The 21502-nt window shown below is 42.4% G+C and overlaps 1 protein-coding gene across 2 annotated transcripts in view; it reads right to left on the bottom strand.

Moving 5' to 3' along the window:
* Positions 1-21502, bottom strand: part of LOC145347846 (KN motif and ankyrin repeat domain-containing protein 4-like) — a 97260-nt gene that overhangs the window by 70806 nt on the left and 4952 nt on the right. The window contains exon 1 of one of the 2 annotated variants that reach the window (XM_080195755.1): positions 4905-5115. The exons of the other annotated variant lie outside the window; for it this stretch is intronic. The gene's annotated coding sequence lies outside the window, so the exon portion shown is untranslated. Of the gene's footprint in view, positions 1-4904; positions 5116-21502 lie in introns of those variants that run through there. 2 annotated transcript variants of the gene reach the window in all.

Raw genomic sequence — 21502 nt, 5'->3', positions numbered from 1 at the left:
GATCCTGCTGATTTTTATTCCAAAAGGCATTTTCTACTCCGCTACTCCGGGGCTTGTCTAACCAGCAGGGAATTCAAACCATCTGTCTCCAAAGACATCACAGATGAAATGCCAAGGCTTTAGTGCATTTACTGTAAACAGTAATGGATCCCTCCTCAAGACTGCTTGGCAATTCAAAACAAAGTTCTCATTAACTCGCTGCTCATAGACTGGGCAATATTTATAAAGAAATGCAATAGTAAGCAGTGTAAGTTAGAACTAGTGGTTGAATGATGGAATATTTTCCACAAAGCACTGATCAAGGGTTACACCCAGAGCTCTAAGTGATCATTCCCTTCCAGATGCTGATTGTTATTTCCAGCAATGTTTGCTTTTATAAATGAGTGAGATCACTGGGATTAATTTTTAAGCCTCACCATGTCCAGGCTGGATACTCCGGATCCGTCCCATCCTGTATCAACGGGCAGTGTCAGGGGGGCATTGCCAGGCTACTACCTGGACATTCCCCATCCTCCCCTCAGGTCCCCAGGGAGACCCCCTCGACAGGTTCACGTCTACACGAATCTGTTGGAAATGGTGCTGACATAATGGCCTCCCAGCGCCCGCTGAGTATCGGGGGAGAGGGGAGTCACGGAGAGAGTGTCTGCTTACAACATGCTAATGTATTAAAATGAGCTTTCTGTGGTCCTGCGGTGTGTTTCACTCCACTCCAATGGTGAGGGGCTGGGAAGATCAGAATGCTGAAACTTGCTGGCTCGAGTTCCACTCTTTGGAGTGTGAGCAAACACTGCCATTCCCACAGACAGAGAGTGCAGACTCAAAATCATCTCCATTATCGGACGTGAATAGTGCCCCACGTGGGAATTCCTAAAGGAATCTTGGCAACACATGAAGCAAAATGTTAATGTACTAATTAACTTTCTGTGACTTAACAAAAAGCAATAATGGTGAGGGGTCTCATTTTAATATAAGTATTACCTCACTGTCATAATGTGTCGTAAGATCTTCTGCTTCTTTCTCTCCAAAGATTTTCCTTTATTTGCTCCTCTGTTGAAATGATTAATTCTTTGCTGGGTTACAGTGTGACAGCTTCTTTCCCATCCATCCTACAGATGATTTTTCTTCACGTGCTGCCCATGATTGAGTGTCAGCAGATCACCACCACTGTGCCTCCCTCTGTGCTCACATGATATCTGTGCAGGCAATCTCCCAGCAAAGAATGATGAGGGATGATGTTCTCCTTCCCCCACAATCTTGAAGCCCTGAAGTAAACTTCAGCATCCTTCCAGCCGTCTTCACTGAGATCGGCTGGCTATCTGGTCAAAATCAGGGTCCAACATGGGGCTTCCCTCCTCTGCATGGTCTGAGCTCACTGATAAGTCACTGAAGAAACTAAAGTGAAAGATTCATCTCACCTCAGGGGCCAAAGTAAAAATCCATGAACTTGCCGCCTTAAGTTACTGTTTATTAAATTCTGTTGTAGTAAGGGTTTAAAATGGATCCTTTTCTAGCCTTGATTTTAAAAGGGCAGAGAGACTTTAATCTGTTTGGCACATCAATGGTTCATCCTCCAATGATGTTCAGTGAGGAAGATGGGGGAATGTTACGTTGTATACAATATGTTGGAGTGTGGATAACTGTGGGAGGTTGCAGCTGCAAAAACAAAGCAAAGGCCGTGGTGTAGTTCCCATCTGTGTTTTGTATTTTGCAGCATGTTGGCCACATTTTAGTGTAATTTACATCTCTTGTTTCATTGACCTAAGATTTAAGTCTTTGGCAATTATAGAGGTCCACCCAAGGAGGACAAGTCACAGAGGCATTACACTGAATTCTGCAAAAGGTTGGTATGTACTTACTGGAGCAAAGGGTGAAAGTGCAAATTTGGAGAAATAGTTTGTGAGCACAAGGAAACTTCCACCATATCTTCCTACCAGAGATCTCCTCTGGTCTTAATGGCAATGAACAACAGAAGTTGAAAAATGAAACATTATCCCTTTTTGAGTGGTGTATGGTACAGTATTATGTAAAATTACTATCGCCTATTTCATAATCTTCACTGTATTCAATTTCAGAAATAAATACTGTTTGACACTACTGTTGTGCTTATTGTCCTGCCATCACACAAAAGATTGTAGAAATCTGGAACTTTCTCCCTCAAAAAGCTGTTGAGGCTTGGCTAATTGAAAATCTCAAAATTTGATCTGATTTGATTTATTATTGTCACATGTGTTAACATACAAAGTATTGTTTCTTGCACGCTATACAGACAAAGCATACCATTCATAGAAAAGGAAATGAGAGAGTGCAGAATGTAGTGTTACAGTCATAGCAAGGGTGTAGAGAAAGATCAACTTAGTGCAAGGTAAATCCAGTCAAAAGTCTGACAGCAGCAGGGAAGAAGCTGTTCTTGAGTCGGTTGGTACGTGACCTCAGATTTCTGTATCTTTTTCCCAATGGAAGAAGGTGGAAGAGAGAATGACCAGGGTGTGTGGGGTCCTTAATTATGCTGGTTGCTTTGCCAAGGCAGTGGGAAGTGTAAACAAAGTCAATGGATGGGAGGCTGGTTTGCGTGATGGATTTGGTTACATTCATGGCCTTGTGAAGTTCCTTGCGGTCTTGGGCAGAGCAGGAGCCATACCAAGCTGTGATACAACCAGAAAGAATGCTTTCTATGGTGCACCTGTAAAAGTTGGTGAGAGTTGTAGCTAACATGCCAAATTTCCTGAGTCTTCTGAGAAAGTAGAGGAATTGGTGGGCTTTCTTAACTATAGTGTCAGCATGGGAGGGACCAGGTCAGTTTGATGGTGATCTGGACACCTAAAAATTTGAAGACCTTGACTCTTTCCACTTCGTCCCTGTGGGTGCAGACAGGGGTATGTTCTCCTTTACACTTCCTGAGGTCGATGATAATCTGCTTCATTTTGTTGACATTGAGAGAGAGATTATTGTTGCCGTACAAGTTCACCAGATTCTCTATCTCATTCTTGTACTCTGTTTCATCATTGTTTGAGATCCGACCCATTACAGTGCTTGAAAATCGAACTGGAGGGGAATTTAGCCACACAGTCACAGGTGTATAAGGAGTGCAGTAGGGGGCTGACAACACAGTCTTGTGGAGCACTGGTATTGAGGGTGATCATGGAGACTCATTCGCAGAAGAATAAAACTATCTTTATTGATTGTGGTCTGTGAGTTAGGAAGTTCAAGATCCAGTTGCAGAGGGAGGTGCCAAGGCCCAGGCCACAGTTTTGAGATGAGTTTTGTGAGAATAATGATATTGAAGGCTGAGCTGTAGTCAATAATTAGGAGTCTGACATACATGTCCTTGTTATCTAGGTTTCCAGGGTTGAGTGCAGGGCCAGGGAGATGGCATCCGCTGTGGATTGATATTGATTGATTGAAATTGAGATTGATAGATTAATGTTGGGTAAATATATGAAGTGATTTGGATCAAAGGTGGATAAATGGAATTCAGATACGTTAGGCTGTGAACTAATTGGACTGCAAAGCAGGCTTGAGAGGCTGAATGACCTGCTGCTGTTCCTCATGTTGGCCTGCGCCTATTTCAGAAATAGATGTTTCAGGTTGAGAACATTCTGACAAAAGGCCTTCGACCTGAAATACAGTTCTCCCTCTCCACAGATGCTGAGTATTTCCAGCTTTCTTTGTGTAAATTCCCAGCACTTAACTCTGTGCTTGCATGGGTTTTCTTGGGTGCTCCAGTTTCCTCCTATAGTCCAAAGATGTGCGGGATAGGTGGATTGGCCATGCTAAATTGACCCTACTGCCAGGGGGATTAGCAGGGTAAACAAGAAGGATTACGGGAATAGGGCCTGGGTGGGATTGTGGTCAGCGCTGACTCAATGGGCCAAATGGTCTCTTTCTGCACTGTAGGGATCCTATGGAATTCTCTTTAAGAATGAAGTACACAATTTATTCATTCTCAGAAGAATAAAACTATTTTTATGTTATTTTTCTATAAAAATACAAGTTCCAAGAGCCCACCATGAGCTACTACCAGTTTAGAGAAAACAAATTTAATATCATAAACACAAGGATCTGCTAACAGATGCTGGATTCAAAGAATTGGAACAAAAAGAAGCTTACATTTCTTACAGTCTAGATCTCAGCCCTCTCACAGAGAAACACACTCAGAAACATTCAGCTTGTATTGCTATTGATGCAAATACCATATGTGATGCAGTGTGGGTTTCCAAACTCCAGAATTTGTATTTCAGATTTAAATAGGTTTATTCGATCTAATTGTTGGAATTAATTTGCATTTAGCACAACACCACAGACAATTTATTATTTATACTCAATGCAGATTGACTTAATGGGCTGTTTACACTCAGTTCTTTGCTACTAAATGGTGTACAATTGGATTTGGTCCAAAGGAGCCACGTTGTACACAGGGCTATAGTTCCCTTTAATACAAAGAGACCTTTCTCGTAGTGGTTATAGTTTTTTATACTTTCTAATACAATAAACTTTTCAGATATACTTCCTCGTAAAAGTAGAGGAATTTGCTTTCAAGACAAATTAATTAGTAACTTATTCTTACGTTGGAGCCAGTGGAGCTCTGCCTCGTTCAAACAAAGTTAAAGTTTGTGCAAACCATTGCAGACATATGCCTTAAAATTGCAATAATGACTACATTTATCCAACACTGCTTAATAGCATTTGTTAAATAATGGTTAAGAGTAGTCACAACAACATTTTGCATATGTAGAAAATGCATACAGAAATCACTTGCACCTCAATTGCCTCAGTTAAATGGATCATTCATGCAACAAAAATGTAATTTCAGATTTCAACAATAACTGCAATCAAACACATTACAAAATAAACAAGATGCAGCTTCTCAATGCAGACAATGTCCACAAAGCACTTATTTGTCTTACCTTCAAAGTTGCGTAAGATATTTTCCACACTAGAGAAGCCAGTTCTGTGCAAGCTCCAGGAATGAAATGTTCTTAATCCGAACAGTATAGTTCAATTTACTCAACTGATATCATCAAAATGTAGGATGCTACTCCACATGGAGAATAGTTCAATACATGCCAAAGTCAACAGAATAAGTCTGGTTATAGTTTGCAAGTATTTGCTCTGTGAAAAATGGTCTTATGAACACACCCACGAGCAACACTGACACTGCATGCCTGTTTTAATGTTCATCAAGGATCATTTGTTCCTTAACTATTGAGATACCAGTCGCTGCTTATTCAATGACATTAACTGTGCATTCTCCATTGCGTTACTTTATTACAATGCCAATTTATATCTAACTTAACGCAGTGGACTGTCACCTTAACTTGCCAACAGCAAAAACAAAACATTGTCCTGATGGGTTTGTCTACACGTTCTGAAAACTGTGTGTGGTCTCACAACTTTCAAGGAAGGAATGCTGTTCCACTGGCAAATTCAAATATTCTTGAATATTCCTGAAAAAAATCCCCACCAGAAAATAATTTAAAATGCAAAGTGTTAGACTCAGATGATTATACTCGCCTTGCCAGCAGCCAATGGCTAAGTGATGCATTTGATAAAATTGCATGTATCTGTTGTCTTAACTTAAGATACCGAAATTGGTTTGGCCAAAATTCGTTATCAAAAACACAAACTAATACTAAAGGGATAGTGATTACCACAAACTACCACATGAATACTGGCCAAGCCAGTGGTGCCCACATCCCTGGATAGAACATAGAACAGTACAGCACAGTACAGGCCCTTCAGCCCTCGATGTTGTGCCAGATATGTTAAAAAAATGTGTCGTCTGGAGGCATTCAAGAGAAATGGCATTTCAACATTGATTCTGAGTATTTATAGATTTACGTTTTTTTTCATGGAATGAAGGCGTTAGACCATCATTTACTGTCCAACCTTATCTGCCTTGGAGAAGGTGGTGAGTTGCCTTCTTAACCATTACAGTCCGTGTGATGTAACCCCCAGTTCTGTTTGACTCCGCAATAATGAAGGAACAGGGTTATAGTTCCAAGTCAGGATGGTGTGACTTGCAGGGGTCCTTGAAGGTAGTGGTGTTCCTGTGTTGCTACTGCACGTGTCCCTCTATGTGGTGGATCTTGCAGGTCCGGAATGTGTTGTCGAAAGAGCCTTGATGAGTTGTTGCAGTGAATCTTGTAGATGGTAACACGCTGTACCTCCATTGGTGAAGGTGGTGGAGCGAGTGAATGTTTAAAGTGCCAATCAAGCATACAACTGCAGTGTATTGGAGGGCCGAAGGGTTTGTTCCTATGCTGTAATTTTCTTTAAAAGAGGAATCAGTTAGCTTAGTTGGCTTAACAGCTGATTTGTGATGCAGAACAATGTGAACAGTGCCGGTTCAATTCCTATACTGGCTGAGGCTATCCGTGAAGGCCCTGCCTTCTCAACCTTGCTCCTTACGTGAGGTGTGGTGATCCTCAGGTTAAATCACCGCCAGTCACCCCCACCCCGCAAAAGCAGAGAGAACTCCATGCTCATCTGGGACTATGGCAACTTTACCTTCACAAAAATTCTTGCACAGGACATGAACTTCCTGTCTACAAATCTTATTTCCCATTCTCACAAATATTGGTCATATTTTTCCATCCACAGTTATCAGTCTAAGTTGTTATCCCATTAATTCCCATGCAGTTTTTCCATGTTTACCTCAGCAAAGTAGTTATAGACTTTGACAACTGATTTCCTGGGCCATTATCATTTTACTGTGATTACAAGTATTAGATATTGTTTAAAAATGTATTTTAATCTCAGACTTTCTCTCCCATCTTCTCCTGACATGATGGCCTAGAACACTGGGTCAAAGGCAATGTTGGCATTATTGCTGCCACTCACAGCGATTTCCCCGACCTGAAGGTACTGTCCATTTTGAACCAGATCTTCTGATCCTGGCTGAAGCAGAAATCAGTTCAGCCTCTCCAGGAAAGGAAAGGGCATACCCTCTTTCCCCAGAGGAACATAATCAATGACCACACACACCCCAGGCACACTCTCTTCCACCTTTTTTCCATTGGGAAACAGATACATAAGTCTGAGGTCACGGACCAACCGACTCAAGACCAGATTCTTTGCTGATGCCATTAGACTTTTGAATGAGCCTATGTTGCATTAAGTTGATCTTTCTCTACACCCTAGCTGTGACTGTAACACCACATTCTGCACTCTCTCCCTTCCTTCTCCATGAATGGTATGCCTTGTCTGTATAGTACGCAAGAAACAATACTTTTCACTGTGTACCAATATATGTGACAATATCTCAAATCAAATCAAACCTTTTAAGACAGTAGGTGCTTTATTTAACTAAGGTTTTTAACGGTTTCAAGTTTCTTAAGGAATCGTCGATTAATGAATGGGTGACTGAGTGATTGAGTAAGTGGTGAGGTGAGTGGGTAGGTGAGTGGGTAAGGTGGGATGGTTAGGTGGTCAGAGCAGTGACATTGGGTGTGGGGGAGGTGGGTTGTGATGCTCGATGAGTTATGCAGGTTAATCACTGAAATAGTGAGAGGAGAGTGCAAGGAAGCAAATAGAAAATGCAAATGTTGTAACCTGCTGGAATTGCTGGAGGTTTCTGGAGCACTGTGTTATAGATAGCAGCTAAATTCTGTAACAGGATGAACCATTTATGGTTCACTCAAAGCTTTGGATTGGTTACTGGAATATGTGAACTATGCTGCAAGCTGTTAAATTGGCACAAAATGAGATAACAACTACACTATCAACTTGTTAGGCATGAGAATTGGCTGGAAGCCAACTCCACACAGATTGCAAAGGAGAAGAAATCCATATTGTAGTCAGGAATGCTTGAAGCCTAAGAATGGTGTTACACACATCTTAGCTGAGGCAGCATAAGATGCCCTTTGGGTTTAGGAACCCATTCATACAGTTTGTTATGTACCAGGCAGCAGACTCATTACTTCAAGATGGCTATCGTGTACCAACAAATGAGAGCAGCAATGGAATGAAAGACAGCTTTCACTAAAAGCAAGAGCAAATTTGATTAACCCTCTCCAGGATGTTCTCGTTTGGGATCTTCAGAATGTTCCTTTCTCTGATATGAGGTACAGAGAAGCTGCAGCTACCCATCAAGCAGCAGTCTAATATCAGGACTGTGCCCAGGCCACGCAACAAAGGTAAAATCAGAAACTTGATGCAGCTGTCCTCCTACAGACACAGGGCTCTCAGATACCCAGAGCGAGCCTAAAATGCAAAATCTACCATTATGAAGGATTACAGCCCAAAAACAAATATGGGGAATGTGGCGTGTGATTATTTACATTCTTTCATTCATATTTTCTGCATGCTATCACAGTTATCAGTCAGTGCCTTGCACAATTTTCTGTGAAAAGACTTAGTGTGAATCTCAGATCCCACTTTCAAACATTATGTGGCCATGCAGCAGCTAACTTGCTAGCACTAAACAGTCCAATTTTATCCCCCATGATCTCCTGAGCCATTTCGAAAATAAGGTCTGCTGCTATGAAGAAGCTCTGGGGTGGGTTATTGGTCTTGTGGCTTGTGATTACCTCTCCCCTGTTACAAAACAAGGAGCAGTTTAATAGCCTACTCACTCTGTTGGTGTTATCACTGAGATTTCATCAGCACCTAACAGCGATCAGGAGATTTCACAAGCAACATGGCTATGGCAGCCTCCCATTCATTGGCACTTTCTCACTTCCCCCTGCTTTGGAAAAGCAGCCAGCATAATCACGGACCGCATGCACCCTGGACGTACTTCCTTCCACCTTCTTCCATTGCGAAAAAGATACAAAAGTCTGAGATCACATACCAACTGAGTCAAGAACAGCTTCTTCCCTGCTGCCTTCAGACTTTTGACCTACCTTACATTAAGTTGATCATTTTCTACACCCTAGCTATGACAGTAACACTACATTCTGCACTCTCTCCTTCCGTTCTCCCCTATGTACTCTATGAATGGTATGTTTTGTCTGTATTTTGCGCAAGAAATGATACTTTTCACTGTATACCAATACATGTGACAATAATAAATCAAATCAATAATCACACCAACATCTGACCTGAATAGAAGCTGCATTATACATTATTCCGGTGTATACTCTCCACTTTATTTGGTTTCAAAGAAACGGGGAATAAATGGGCACATACCATTAAAACTTAATAATCACCTAATTCTGAGCTATAGAAAGATACTTAAAGCTATAGATATCAGTGCCATTATTTTGTGGCAGGATACATTGAAACTCAAGCACCTCCCAGTGGGACATTTGGTACAAGTACTGCCTGGTATGGGCCAGAAATATCGCCTGTTGGGTGATATCATTCAGGTAGGAATGTGTAACTATCTTCAGCATACTGATCTGAGGGAGTAAAACTTTTGGTCATTACCAATGGCAGGGGGGATATTTGAGGCTGCTCACCTTTCAGTGTAAGAATGAGCTGCCAAACTATTGTATATAGGAGCTTGGGTTAATTTATTTCATTTTTACTGTGGTTAGAAGACAAGGAGAAATCATTCATTTAATGTTTGCACTAAGATGTATTTTGAGGACAGCTGCTAATAGTTTATTGCGAGGCAGCCCCTGAACAAAGGCACACCACACATTGAGCAAGTCTGAGATAAACTGAAACACATTCCTGCTGTAAGCAGTCTGACAGTGTGCTCTGGGTTGAATTTGCAAGTCAGCACCAATTTCTGTAAAACAAGCAAAACTCACTTTGCTGTTTTTGAACAATTTGGATTTCTCCAAGGATCATCATAAGGTTTTGAAAATGCCCAACCTACCTCAAAACAAACATTGGCAAATGTACTTTTAACTTTTCTGATTAGAAAACAGACACATTTTTGATGCTTTATAGCTTTGGTATGAAAGGGTGGCTTATGAAACCCGAGTACGATCTGGCTAAGCTCAATAGTGAGCAATGAGATCTTACAGATTGCTAAAAGATTCCTGTAAAGACAGAGGGGCGACTTTCCCAGAATTTGGCAAAGTCAGTTGCGGTGAGGAAATTTGAGTGAATTGTACCAATAGCCCTGGTGTAACTTCTGACCGGATCTTGCGTCTCATTGATAAGAGTCTTTATGGATGTGAGAATAACACTGTATCTGTGGCAGCTCTCTCTGATTCACCTGCCATGGCTTCTCTTAATCGTGTCAGTCACCAGGGAGCATCATATAAACATTTCCTAGCACTTGTTCCACAGCAATAGGTTGGCTGCATTGGTGCAGTAAGTGCCACAAGATAATGACTGACCTTCTGCACTCAGCCAGAATAAGTCAGCCTCAGGCAGCCTTTTTCTGCACCCCCTGGCATACCCTTCACACCTATAGCTTTATCTCTCACCCACTTCGGCCTTTGCCAATACCAGAAGGGAGGCCCTCCTCTCACCTCCCCAATCAATATGTTTCCCTCCTACCCACTGCCATGTTCCTTACACTCCACCTCCCACTCAATCCTGCCACGCCTCATCATAATCTTAAACATCAACACTGCTGCCTAGGCTCTCCTTATCTGTGGTATTGCAGGACATGCTCAACCACAACAAGTGTGAAGAAGCACGCCCAGTGGAGTAATGTCAGAGCTCAGAATCCTCATGCTATTTGAGGAGAGAACCATTGAGCTGGCGGGGAGGAGGCAGGGTGCACCTACACTGATTGTGAAGTGGGGGCAGCAGACAAATGTGAGAATCCTCAAGGCATGCTATCATTCCTCATGTCTGTAGTGAGTAATCAATGCCCCCTCCTTTATTCCCTGTATTGCACTAACATGTCTCCCTTTTGCAGGCATAGCAGTGAACAGGCTGGACCATCCTCGTGTCCCCTGGACCCACTAGACTTGAGCAGCTCTGAGGGAGCCTTCTCAGACCCTACTGCTAAAGAGGTGTCACAGCTGTCAACTGCACTTTCACCTACAAGCCCTGGCCACCCTTCCCGAAACCCCGTTCATGGAAACTGCAAACCCTCCCCTAACCCGTCCGTCAGCCCTGGAGCAGCTCAATTTTGCATCATTCACCTAAGTGGGAGAGGCCAAGGGGCTGTCGAGGTGCTATTGCCTGCCCACCTCAGATGGAAGATGAGAGTGAAAACCTGGCCGATGACTTAGTCTCAGGCACTGCAGGCCCCTCTATCTTTCCAGCTTTGATGAACCCCATGATGTGTCTATTCATTGGCATGGCACATGTAGCTCTCTGTTAGATAGGAGTCAGAAATAACGCTGAGGATAAGAGAAGCATCACTTTGTCCTCACTATCAGTCATCCTCAATCTTCTGCAGAGTCAGGCCAATGAATGCAGGCCCCCAGCAATTGAAAACATGCAACCAAATGGTTAGATCACGGTAGCACTACATCATTAACCTGACCTTACATCCATTATGAGAGATCTCACCACTTGTTACTCCCACACCCCCGAAATGAAAGGCAATCAGGGCATCCCTTGCTCAATGGCCAATTCTGGCCCTGTCCATTCCCAGTGTTCTTCCCCATCCTCCTCCTGGGCATTGTCAGGCCCAGTGCCATCCTCAACATCCTCCTCACCTGAACAGATCTGGCACTCACCCATCTCCTCCAGGCCTAGGTTGTCTCCCCTCTGCAGGTTTAGATTGTGGAGAGTGCAGTGGACCACAATAATGTGGGAGGCCCTCTGGAGGCTGTACTGTAGGGCACCCCCAACCAGTTCAGGCATGGGACTGCATCTTCAACAGTCTCATCATCTACTCCACCAACATGCATGAGTTTCATTGTATCAAATCTTTGCTGGTGTTTGTGGCCTCCACACTGGCATCAACAGCCACTTCCTGAGTGGATACTCTTTGTCCCCGAGGAACTATCCCTCCAATCACCGCTCTCCTTCAAAGATGATGAAACACTTACATCTTGAGATTTACTGAATAACTTTGACAGAAACAAAGAATGATTGTACATGTAATTGAAAAGTAAGGAGTTCAACAAATGGAGAATGATGGATTAGAACAGGAAAGAATATGTGAGTCTTCATTTCAATGTATAGTGGATACAAAGGGTGTGAGCCCTTAAGATTCACAACACTTAGAATTTATAAGGCACAGGAAAAATGAATGTAGCAATGGCAATAAATCAGAGAGATAATGATGGTCGAGGTGCAAAGATATTGTCTATTAACAGTACACTACATAAATTGACAGGAATATCTCTATTCGGAACTCAACATTTCCATCTAATAACTATGTCTCTCACTGGCAATAGATGAGGACCGTTTAATATTTCTTCATACGTGATGCCTTTTGCAAGTTAACAGCTCTTGTAAATGTACCTGTGTACCCCAGCATTGGTATTCTAAATATCTGTATTTACATAAAATTAAGTCTCCATTGTTCTGTGCTTTCTGAAATAGCTAGGCTTATTCTCAATGTTCCTACTCTGCCAGTGTTACAACAATTACTCTTTATTTGCAAAGTGAACCTCAACATTTCAAGATTTCTTACAACAAATCAACGATTGTGAGAGGTTATTCAAAAAATGGGTTAGTAGGATGATGGAAATAGCTGAAGTGTGAGGCATACTGGCTGAGGAACATCACAATTCTCTTTTGAAAGAAAGCTGCAGATGTTGCTTTCATTGACCTGTGTGGTTGTTTGGTATTTAATGTTTTTAACTCACTGGGGACTGGAGTATTAAAGTGAGGATTGGGATGTTTTAACTTATTCCAAGAACAGAATGAATTAGAAAACGATCTTTGTTTTAAGCTAATTGGTACACAGGAAATTATATAGCATGCATGTTGTGCATATAACACTGTGCCCATAACACTTTCTACATTGCAATGGGATAGCAAAAAAGTGTGGGCTAAAGGGAAAATCTGAAAGAGAGCAAGAAGCATTCAGGGAAATCTTGTGGACCTCCAAATGATCTGTTGCTCACTGTATACCCTGTTACATATGGACACACAAACTAAGAGCAGGGGTGGGCAATTCAGCTCCTCAAACCTGCTTTGCCATTCGATATGATAATCACCTTGGCCTCACCCCCACCTTCCTGTCACTCCACATAACCCTTCATCCCACCACTAATTAACATAGAACATAGAACATTACAGCGCGGTACAGGCCCTTTGGCCCTTGATGTTGCGCCGACCAACGGAACCAATCTAATGACCCTCTAACCTAAACTATTCCAATGTTATCCATATGCCTATCCACTGACCATTTGAATGCCCTTAAAGTTGGCGAGTCCACAACTGCTGCAGGCAGGGCATTCCACGACCTTACTACCCTCTGAGTAAAGAACCTACCTCTGACATCCATCCTATAAAGACCACCTCTTAATTTAAAGCTATGTCCCCTTGTGTTAGCCATCACCATCCGAGGTAAAAGGCTCTCACTGTCCACCCTATCCAATCCTTTGATCATCTTGTATGCCTCAATTAGGTCACCTCGTAACCTTCTTCTCTCTAATGAAAATAACCTCAAGTCCCTCAGCCTTTCCTCATAAGACCTTCCCACCATACCAGGCAACATCCTGGTAAACCTCCTCTGCACCCTTTCCAATGCCTCCACATCTTTCTTATAATGCGGCGACCAGAACTGTACGCAATACTCCAAGTGCGGCCACACCAGAGTTTTGTACAGTTGTAACATGACCTCATGGCTCTGAAATTCAATCCCTCTACCAATAAAAGCTAACACACCGTACGCCTTCTTAACAACCTTATCAACCTGGGTGCCAACTTTCAGGGAGCTATGCACATGTACCCCGAGATCTCTCTACTCATCAACACTACTAAGAGTCCTTCCATTAGCCCTATACTGTGTACTCCTGTTACGCTTACCAAAGTGAATCACCTCACACATCTCCGTATTAAACTCCATCTGCCACCTCTCAGCCCAGCTCTGCAGCTTATCTATGTCCCTCTGCAAACTGTAACATCCATCCTCACTGTCTGCAACTCCTCCGACTTTGGTGTCGTCAGCAAATTTATGAATCCATCCTTCTACACCCTCATCTAGGTCATTTATAAAAATGACAAACAGCAGTGGCCCCAAAACAGATCCTTGAGGTACACCACTTGTAACTGAACTAATTAAAAACTTATCTATCTCCTCCTTAAATTTGTTTAAATTTGTTGTCTGGTGGTGCTACATACATTATGACCTCAGTTGAGGCCAGTAACTTTAAAAAGAAAATTGAACTCCCAGTGATTAACTGAAAGAATTAATTGAAGTATTTTTTACTAAAAACTATTACAATTATTTTACAACTATTTACAATTATTTTGTAAACACTTGGTCTTTAATCTTGAAGATATCAACTGAACACTTCCCGATCTACTTTTGTTCCCATCCAAAAGGATGTTGAGTTTCATCATTTCCTCTGGGATCAAACCAAGGTATGCCACAATTCACGGCAATTCACTTTGATTCTCTCAGTGTCCCTGCTATTCTCCAAGGTATAATATTTCTTGGGGTCTTGCCTCTAGCATTGAGCTAGATGAACACCCCAACTATCCTTCAACGTCACACTCCCCAATTCAAGCATGGGCCTCACTGTATTTCATGAAATTAGAAAATACCCCTGGTTTCTAATAACCTGTGCTACTGGCTCCATAGCTCCTGGCACATTCTCTCTCTGCCTATCTCAAAGCTATTCCCAGGCTGATTCCAACTTCATCTGACTACTTCTGTGAGCATTCACAGAGGTAAAACTGAAAGAATTCCCTTCACACTTCGCCAAGGCATGTGGCACATTGAGTTGTTCCAAATAGGGATTCAAATTAGTTACCTCTAATTCCTGAATATTTCCTTTGTTCTGGGAAACCATATGAATAATTTCAATGTCTCATGGAGCCATCTGTGGACAATCTGTCTCTGCCAAGAAGCTCACTGAGGAGCCACCTATTATAGGGTTTTCCCATTTGCAAATCTGACCTTATTAAATTAGACTAGATATTCACAACACATGAGTGCACTGCAGGAATTAGGAATGGAAGAATAAAGAAAAAGTATTATTTTTCAGAGTGAAAAATAAAATATAGCCTTTGTTCTTTACATCTGTTTGGGAACCAACAGATGCAGCTCAGGACTCAGATAAAAGTTTCAATTCCCCAAGCATAAAAAGTGTAATTTTCCAGCTAAATAGCTTTTCCAAATGCCACCCACCATACAAGGGACAGTAATTTTTTTAATGATTCTATATTAAACGGAAGTCACCAGCAGCAAGTCCTGATTAACAAGATGACATTAAAGATGGACTGATGCTTGAATCTTTTTCAAAATTAAATTTCACAGATAATAATCTCCCATAGAAGGCAACTGACGTTATGGCTAACATATTATCCAGACGAAAGGAACAAACAGCAGTGAGAATGCTAAGCAGTTTTCACAGGCCTCAGAAGAGAAGTTGTTGATAGTAAAGGCAGGAAATTAGTAGCATTAAAAATCCGTCCAAAAACAAAGATGATCCAGAAAACTATGAGAAAACATCTGGATCTCCCCTCGGGATTGAAATAACTGAAGTATTTAAAACTACTGGTTTTAGATTTATGTGAAAATGTCATCACTTGAAATTCAGGCACTATTTCTGCTCCTGGATCTTTTCAATGGATCTAAACAATATCTCTGAAATGCTGCCCAATTTGGAACCAGCCAGAATTGAAGGGGGGTGCTGGGTGGGAGGGGATTCATTTGGAACTCACTGCAGATCACTCCAATCCAGATGTAACCTACATTTGATGAAACAGAAGAGAAAAAAAACGATTGAGAGAGTTTGCTCAACAACATCTCATTGGAAGACAATTGGAACACCTTTAAAGGTGGAATGCTGAGAATACAGGGATAATACATGATAAAACCAATCAGTTCAGATAAAGAAACAAGTCACTAATGGGTTAGAAGTGGTAAAGAGAGGGAAACAAAAGCCTGTAAATTATTCAGGGAGAAAAGAGAAGGGACTTCCTGCAGTTAGTATCAGAAAATGGAGAAAAGGTTTACGAGACTAATCTCTGGAATAGGCAGGCTGTCATATGAGGACATGTTTGACAGGCTAGCCTTGTATCCGCTGGAATAAGAGGGAACTTGATTGAAACATTTAAGATCCTGGGAGGTCTGGACAGGGAGGACGTAGAGAAGATGTTCCGTCTTGTGGGAGAATCTAGACCTAGGGGTCATTGTTTAAAAATAAGGAGCCGCCCACTTAAAATGGATTTTTTCTCTTAGAAGGCTGCGAACTTTTGGAATTCACTTCCTGAAAATACAGTGGGAGCAGAGGCTTTGAATAATTTTAAAGCGGAGGTTGATAGATTTTTGGTAAACAAGTGGGTGTTATTTTTACAGAGGTGGGCAAGGTGCAGCTTTGAGGTTACTATCAGATCAGCCATGATCTTATTAAATGGTAGAGCAGGTTTAAGGGGCCGAATGGCATACTCTTGCTTCTTGTACATATGTTCGTATATCAAAAGTCTGATCAGAGGGGCAAAGGCAGATTTGGAAATAAGTATAACTGTTCAGGCTAAGCACAAAAACAATAGTATCACAATAGATAATGGCTGGAATTTTCCAGATCTTCTGCTCCTGCTGACGGTGAACTCCTGCTGCAGATTTCCTGATAGTGAAGGGTGCATAAACCCCTTTGATCCTACTATAGGCTAATGGAGGGCCACCTCTGCTGCGGTAAAGCATACCACAGGGGAGTGTGGAAAATCCCACCCAACGTATGGAAGGAGAAGTGAGAAAAACAATAAATATGCAAGTTGATGCAAACTTGAGACAGATACATAAGAACATAAGAACATAAGAAATAGGAGCAGGAGTAGGCCATCTGGCCCTTCGAGCCTGCCCCGCCATTCAATAAGATCATGGCTGATCTGTCTCTGCTCAGTTCCACATTCCCGCCCTCTCCCCATAACCCTTAATCCCCTCTCTTTTCAAAAACCCATCAACCCGCTTCTTAAAAATATTTAGCGAGGCAGCCTCCACCACTTCAACGGGCAGAGAATTCCAGAGATTCACCACCCTTTGAGTGAAGAAGTTCTTCCTCAACTCCGTTCTAAACCGCCTCCCCCCTTTATCTTGAGGCTGTGCCCCCTAGTCCTATTGTCTTTTCTGAGCGGGAAGAGTCTCTCCACCTCTATCCTATCCATCCCATTCATCATCTTGTACGTCTCAATGAGATCTCCCCTCATTCTTCTAAACTCTAACGAGTACAAGCCCAGCTTATTCAGCCTTTCCTCATAGCTCAACCCCCTCAACTCCGGTATCAGCCTAGTAAACCTCCTCTGCACTCCCTCCAAGGCCAAAATATCCTTGAGTAAGTACGGCACCCAAAACTGCACACGGTACTCCAGCTGCGGTCTCACCAATGCCCTATATAGCTGCAGCAAGACCTCCCTACTTTTACATTCAATCCCCCTCGCTATGAAGGCCAGCATCCCATTCGCCTTCCTGACCACCTGCTGCACCTGCAAGCTGGGTTTTTGCGACTCATGCACAAGGACCCTCTGCACCGTCGCCTGCTGCAGTTTTTCTCCACATAAGTAATAATCTTTCCTACCATTATTCCTACCAAAGTGGAACCTCGCACTTGCCAACATTAAATTCCATTTGCCAGTTCCTGGCCCATTCGCCCAGCCTATCTAGATCCTTCTGCAGACTCTCCACACCCTCCGCACAATTTGCCGTTCCACCAATCTTGGTGTCATCAGCAAATTTCGACACCATACACTCGGTTCCCTCCTCCAGATCATCTATATAAATGGTAAATAGCTGAGGCCCCTGCACCGACCCCTGAGGCACTCCACTAGTCACCAACCACCAATCCGAATAGCACCCATTGACCCCCACTCTCTGCCTCCTATTTGACAACCAGTCCTCTATCCACGCTAACACCCTACCCCCAACTCCATGCCCCCTTACCTTCTGCAATAACCTCTTGTGAGGTACCTTGTCAAACGCCTTCTGAAAATCAAGAAAGACCACATCCACCGGCTCTCCTCTATCCACCGCCCTAGACACATCCTCACAGAACTCCAGTAAATTTGTCAGACACGACTTCCCCTCAACGAAACCATGCTGCGTCTGCTCTATCAAGCAAGCATTCACCAGAAAAAACATAAGCAACATGTTTTTCCCAAACAAATACATCCCAAGTAAAATCAATGACTTTTTAAATAAATTATATGGCATCTTAGATAGGCTAAAGACACTGAAAACAAACATATCCACAAAGATGGTGGCATTTGCCCCAGTGTGCTGACAAAATCTTCTCTAAGATTTAGGAGTAACAGATGATCTTTGTCAGGACATCACACGGTGTTGAGAAGATAGCATTAGACTGGAAACAGGCTACAGTGCGTATATTCACAAAGAGTGACAAAACACAGGCATCGTGAGATCCAGTAATCTTATTTCCATTCCATGTTAAATAATGGAATTAATTACAAAAGAGCAAATGTGAAGATCATCAGAACAATAATCAATTAACAGCAAACAACATGAATTCAGTAGGTTGAGATTCTTCCTGAATCTCCTGTGTCTTAAAAATATGGGAAAGCGTATCATATCATAATATCATAGAAACAGGAATAGGTTTTTCAACTCTGTGAGCCTGCTCCACCATTCAATAAGATTATGGCTGTGACTTAAGATCAAGGTTGTGACCATGATCTGTGGCTAACTCCATGTACCTGCCCTAGGCCCATTTCTCTTGATGCTCCTGTTCAATAAAAAGTTTGTCTATTTCACACTTAAACCTAACAATTGAACCAGCATCCACCACCATTTGAGGAAGAGAGTTCTGAACCAACACCATTGTCTGTGTGTAGAAGTGTTTTCCCCTGAATATCTTAGCTCTATTTTTTTAGATTATGGCCCATGGTTCTAGAGTTTTCAACTAGTGGAAACAATTTATCCTTATCCACCTTGGTGCAATTATACAGGGCCTGTGTGAGACACATCTGGAATATTGTGTGCAAGTTTTGGTCTCCTTATCTGAGGAAGAATGTTTTTGCTATGGAGAGAGTGCAGGGAAGGTTTACCAGACTGATTCTTGGGATGGTGGGACTGATGTATGAGGAAAAATTGAGTTGATTGGGATTATATTCATGGAAGTTTAGAAAAATGAAGGGATTCTCATAGAAACTTATAAAATTCTAATAGGGCTGGGTAGGATAGACGTAGGGAGGATGCTCCCAATGGTGGGGGTGACCAGAACCAGGGGTCATAGTCTAAGGATATGAGGTAAACCATTTAAGGCTGAAATGAGAAATGTCTTCACCCAAAGAGTAATAAGCCAGTGGAATTCTCTATCACAGAAAGAGGTTTAGGCCAAAACTTGTGTGTTTTCAAGGAGTTAAATATAGCTCTTGGGGCTAACAGGATCAAATAATATGGGGGGAAAACAGGAACACATTACTGAGTTAGATGTTGAGCCATGATGATAATGAAAGATAAAGCAAGCTTGGAAGGTCGAATGGCCTATTACTGCTCCTATTTTCTCTGTTTCTGAGACAGAAAGAGAGCAGGGGGAGAAGAACATCAGATAAGGCCAATGTATTACAGCTAGAAATCTGAACTAAAGGCAGAAAATACTGGAAAATCTCAACAGGTCTGGCAGCACCTGTGGAGAGAGAAACAGCGTTAATGTTTCAAGCCCGTGCGAACCTTCTACAGAACTAAAGCTGGGTAGAAATGTAATGAATCATATAGTTGGAGAGTGGGTGGAGGTGATGGGCCATAACCGAAGGTCAGTGATAGGTTGGAGTTAAGGGGAGATTGAGAAAAATGTCATGGGCACAAGATAAAGGGACTGTTAATGGTGACAAGGTCAGGAGGGGAGGTGGCAGGCATGTGAATGTTTTTAAAAACTTTGCAACAGGTTTGAAAGCAATGGGAAAATAGTTGGGGTGTGGATGTCAGGTCAGTCTGAATGCATGGACAAGGAAGGGGTCAGCCATCACAGGGATGAATCCAGATGTGGGATGGTAGTGGAGAGGGTGAGTGGTGCATCATGGGCCAACAGTTGGCTAACCATGAGCATCTAATCACATGGAGATCAGGGGTAAGCTTGTTTGGCCTGGGGGAAAACACAGCTCCACCTGGCCCATAGGCAGTGCAATAAAGGCAATTACCTCCTTGATCTGATCCTTCTTACTTTCATTTATCTAGTCTTCGACCTGCTTTTTAAACAAAACATCAGTTTATGTTGAGTTATTTAGCATAAAGTTAACATGTTTGCACCATGAACCCACAGCAATTCTAATTGCTTACTGAATAGAAAGTGGTGAATTCTGAGGCCTGCTTTTCCTCCACAATTAGAAGATGTGGGAGGGCAGAAACAGAGGCAGGTCTTCAGGCTATGCAATGTCATGAGCATTCTTTTACTGTCGCCTCTGTGTTCCCACACCATCAGAGCGGGGAAAATCTGGCCCCTACTCCCCAGATATTAAAAAACAAGGAGTAATCGGTGTCCTCTCGAATGAAATCATGATTGATCTGTGACCTAACTCCACATATTCATCTTTGCTCCATACCCCTGAATATCTTTGATTAACAAAAATCTATCAATCTCAGAGATAAAATTCACAATCAACCTCATAGCAATTGCCTTATGTAGAAGAGTGATCCAAACCTCTCCCATCTTTAGTGTGAAGAAGTGTTTCCTAACTCTACTCTGGAAAGCTGTGACTCTAATTTTTACACTAGGTTCCATAATTCCATTTGAAATATCCCTATCTCTGATATTTTGAAAGATGTGATCACAATCATCCCATTACTTTCTAAATTTTAGGGGATACACTTTGGTCTCTCTGATTACTCCTTGTTTTTTAATATCTGGGGAGTAGGGGCCAGATTTTCCCCGCTCTGATGGTGTGGGAACACAGAGGCGACAGTAAAAGAATGCTCATGACATTGCATAGCCTGAAGACCTGCCTCTGTTTCTGCCCTCCCACATTTTCTAATTGTGGAGGAAAAGCAGGCCTCAGAATTCACCACTTTCTATTCAGTAAGCAATTAGAATTGCTGTGGGTTCATTCACAGTCCATCTCTAGGAACCTTTTTGCTTCCAGAGAGAAGAGTGGAGTTTAGCAATCGTCTGGTATCCAAACGTTGAGGCAAATTGAATTTTAAAAGCTCATTAAAAATGGATTGTAAAGTTGAAGATCATTTGTAATTAAAGTTTCACTTCAGGTAAGAGGGTGAATGGGAATTAAGGACTTTGCCAGTTCAGGGGAGGGCTTGTCATCCTCCTGGCATCATGTGGGCACCAGATGAGTGGGTGAGGGTGCTTGAGCTGCACAGGAGCAGCAGGAAGGGCACAGCTGGAAATGGGCACTGCATTGTCAGAAACCAAGGCCATTGGTGAGGAGGGGTAGCAGCCTATACTGGAAGAGCAGCGTGCTGGGCATCAGGAGGCCTGGCGAGAAGGACAATGGGCACAATGAACAATAAGGTGCCACCTTGAGCACAGGATCCATGGATAGAGACAAAGAGACTTGTGGCAATCTGCGCCTAAAGAGACTGCAACCCTCAAAGCAGATGTTCACAAATCTACGC

Source organism: Carcharhinus amblyrhynchos, chromosome 9 (genome assembly GCF_965287045.1).
Source record: "Carcharhinus amblyrhynchos chromosome 9, sCarAmb.v2.hapA, whole genome shotgun sequence".
NCBI classification, from domain to species: Eukaryota; Metazoa; Chordata; class Chondrichthyes; order Carcharhiniformes; family Carcharhinidae; genus Carcharhinus; species Carcharhinus amblyrhynchos.
The sequence above is the reverse complement of the archived record's forward strand: the minus strand, read 5'-3'. Positions and strand labels throughout refer to the sequence as shown.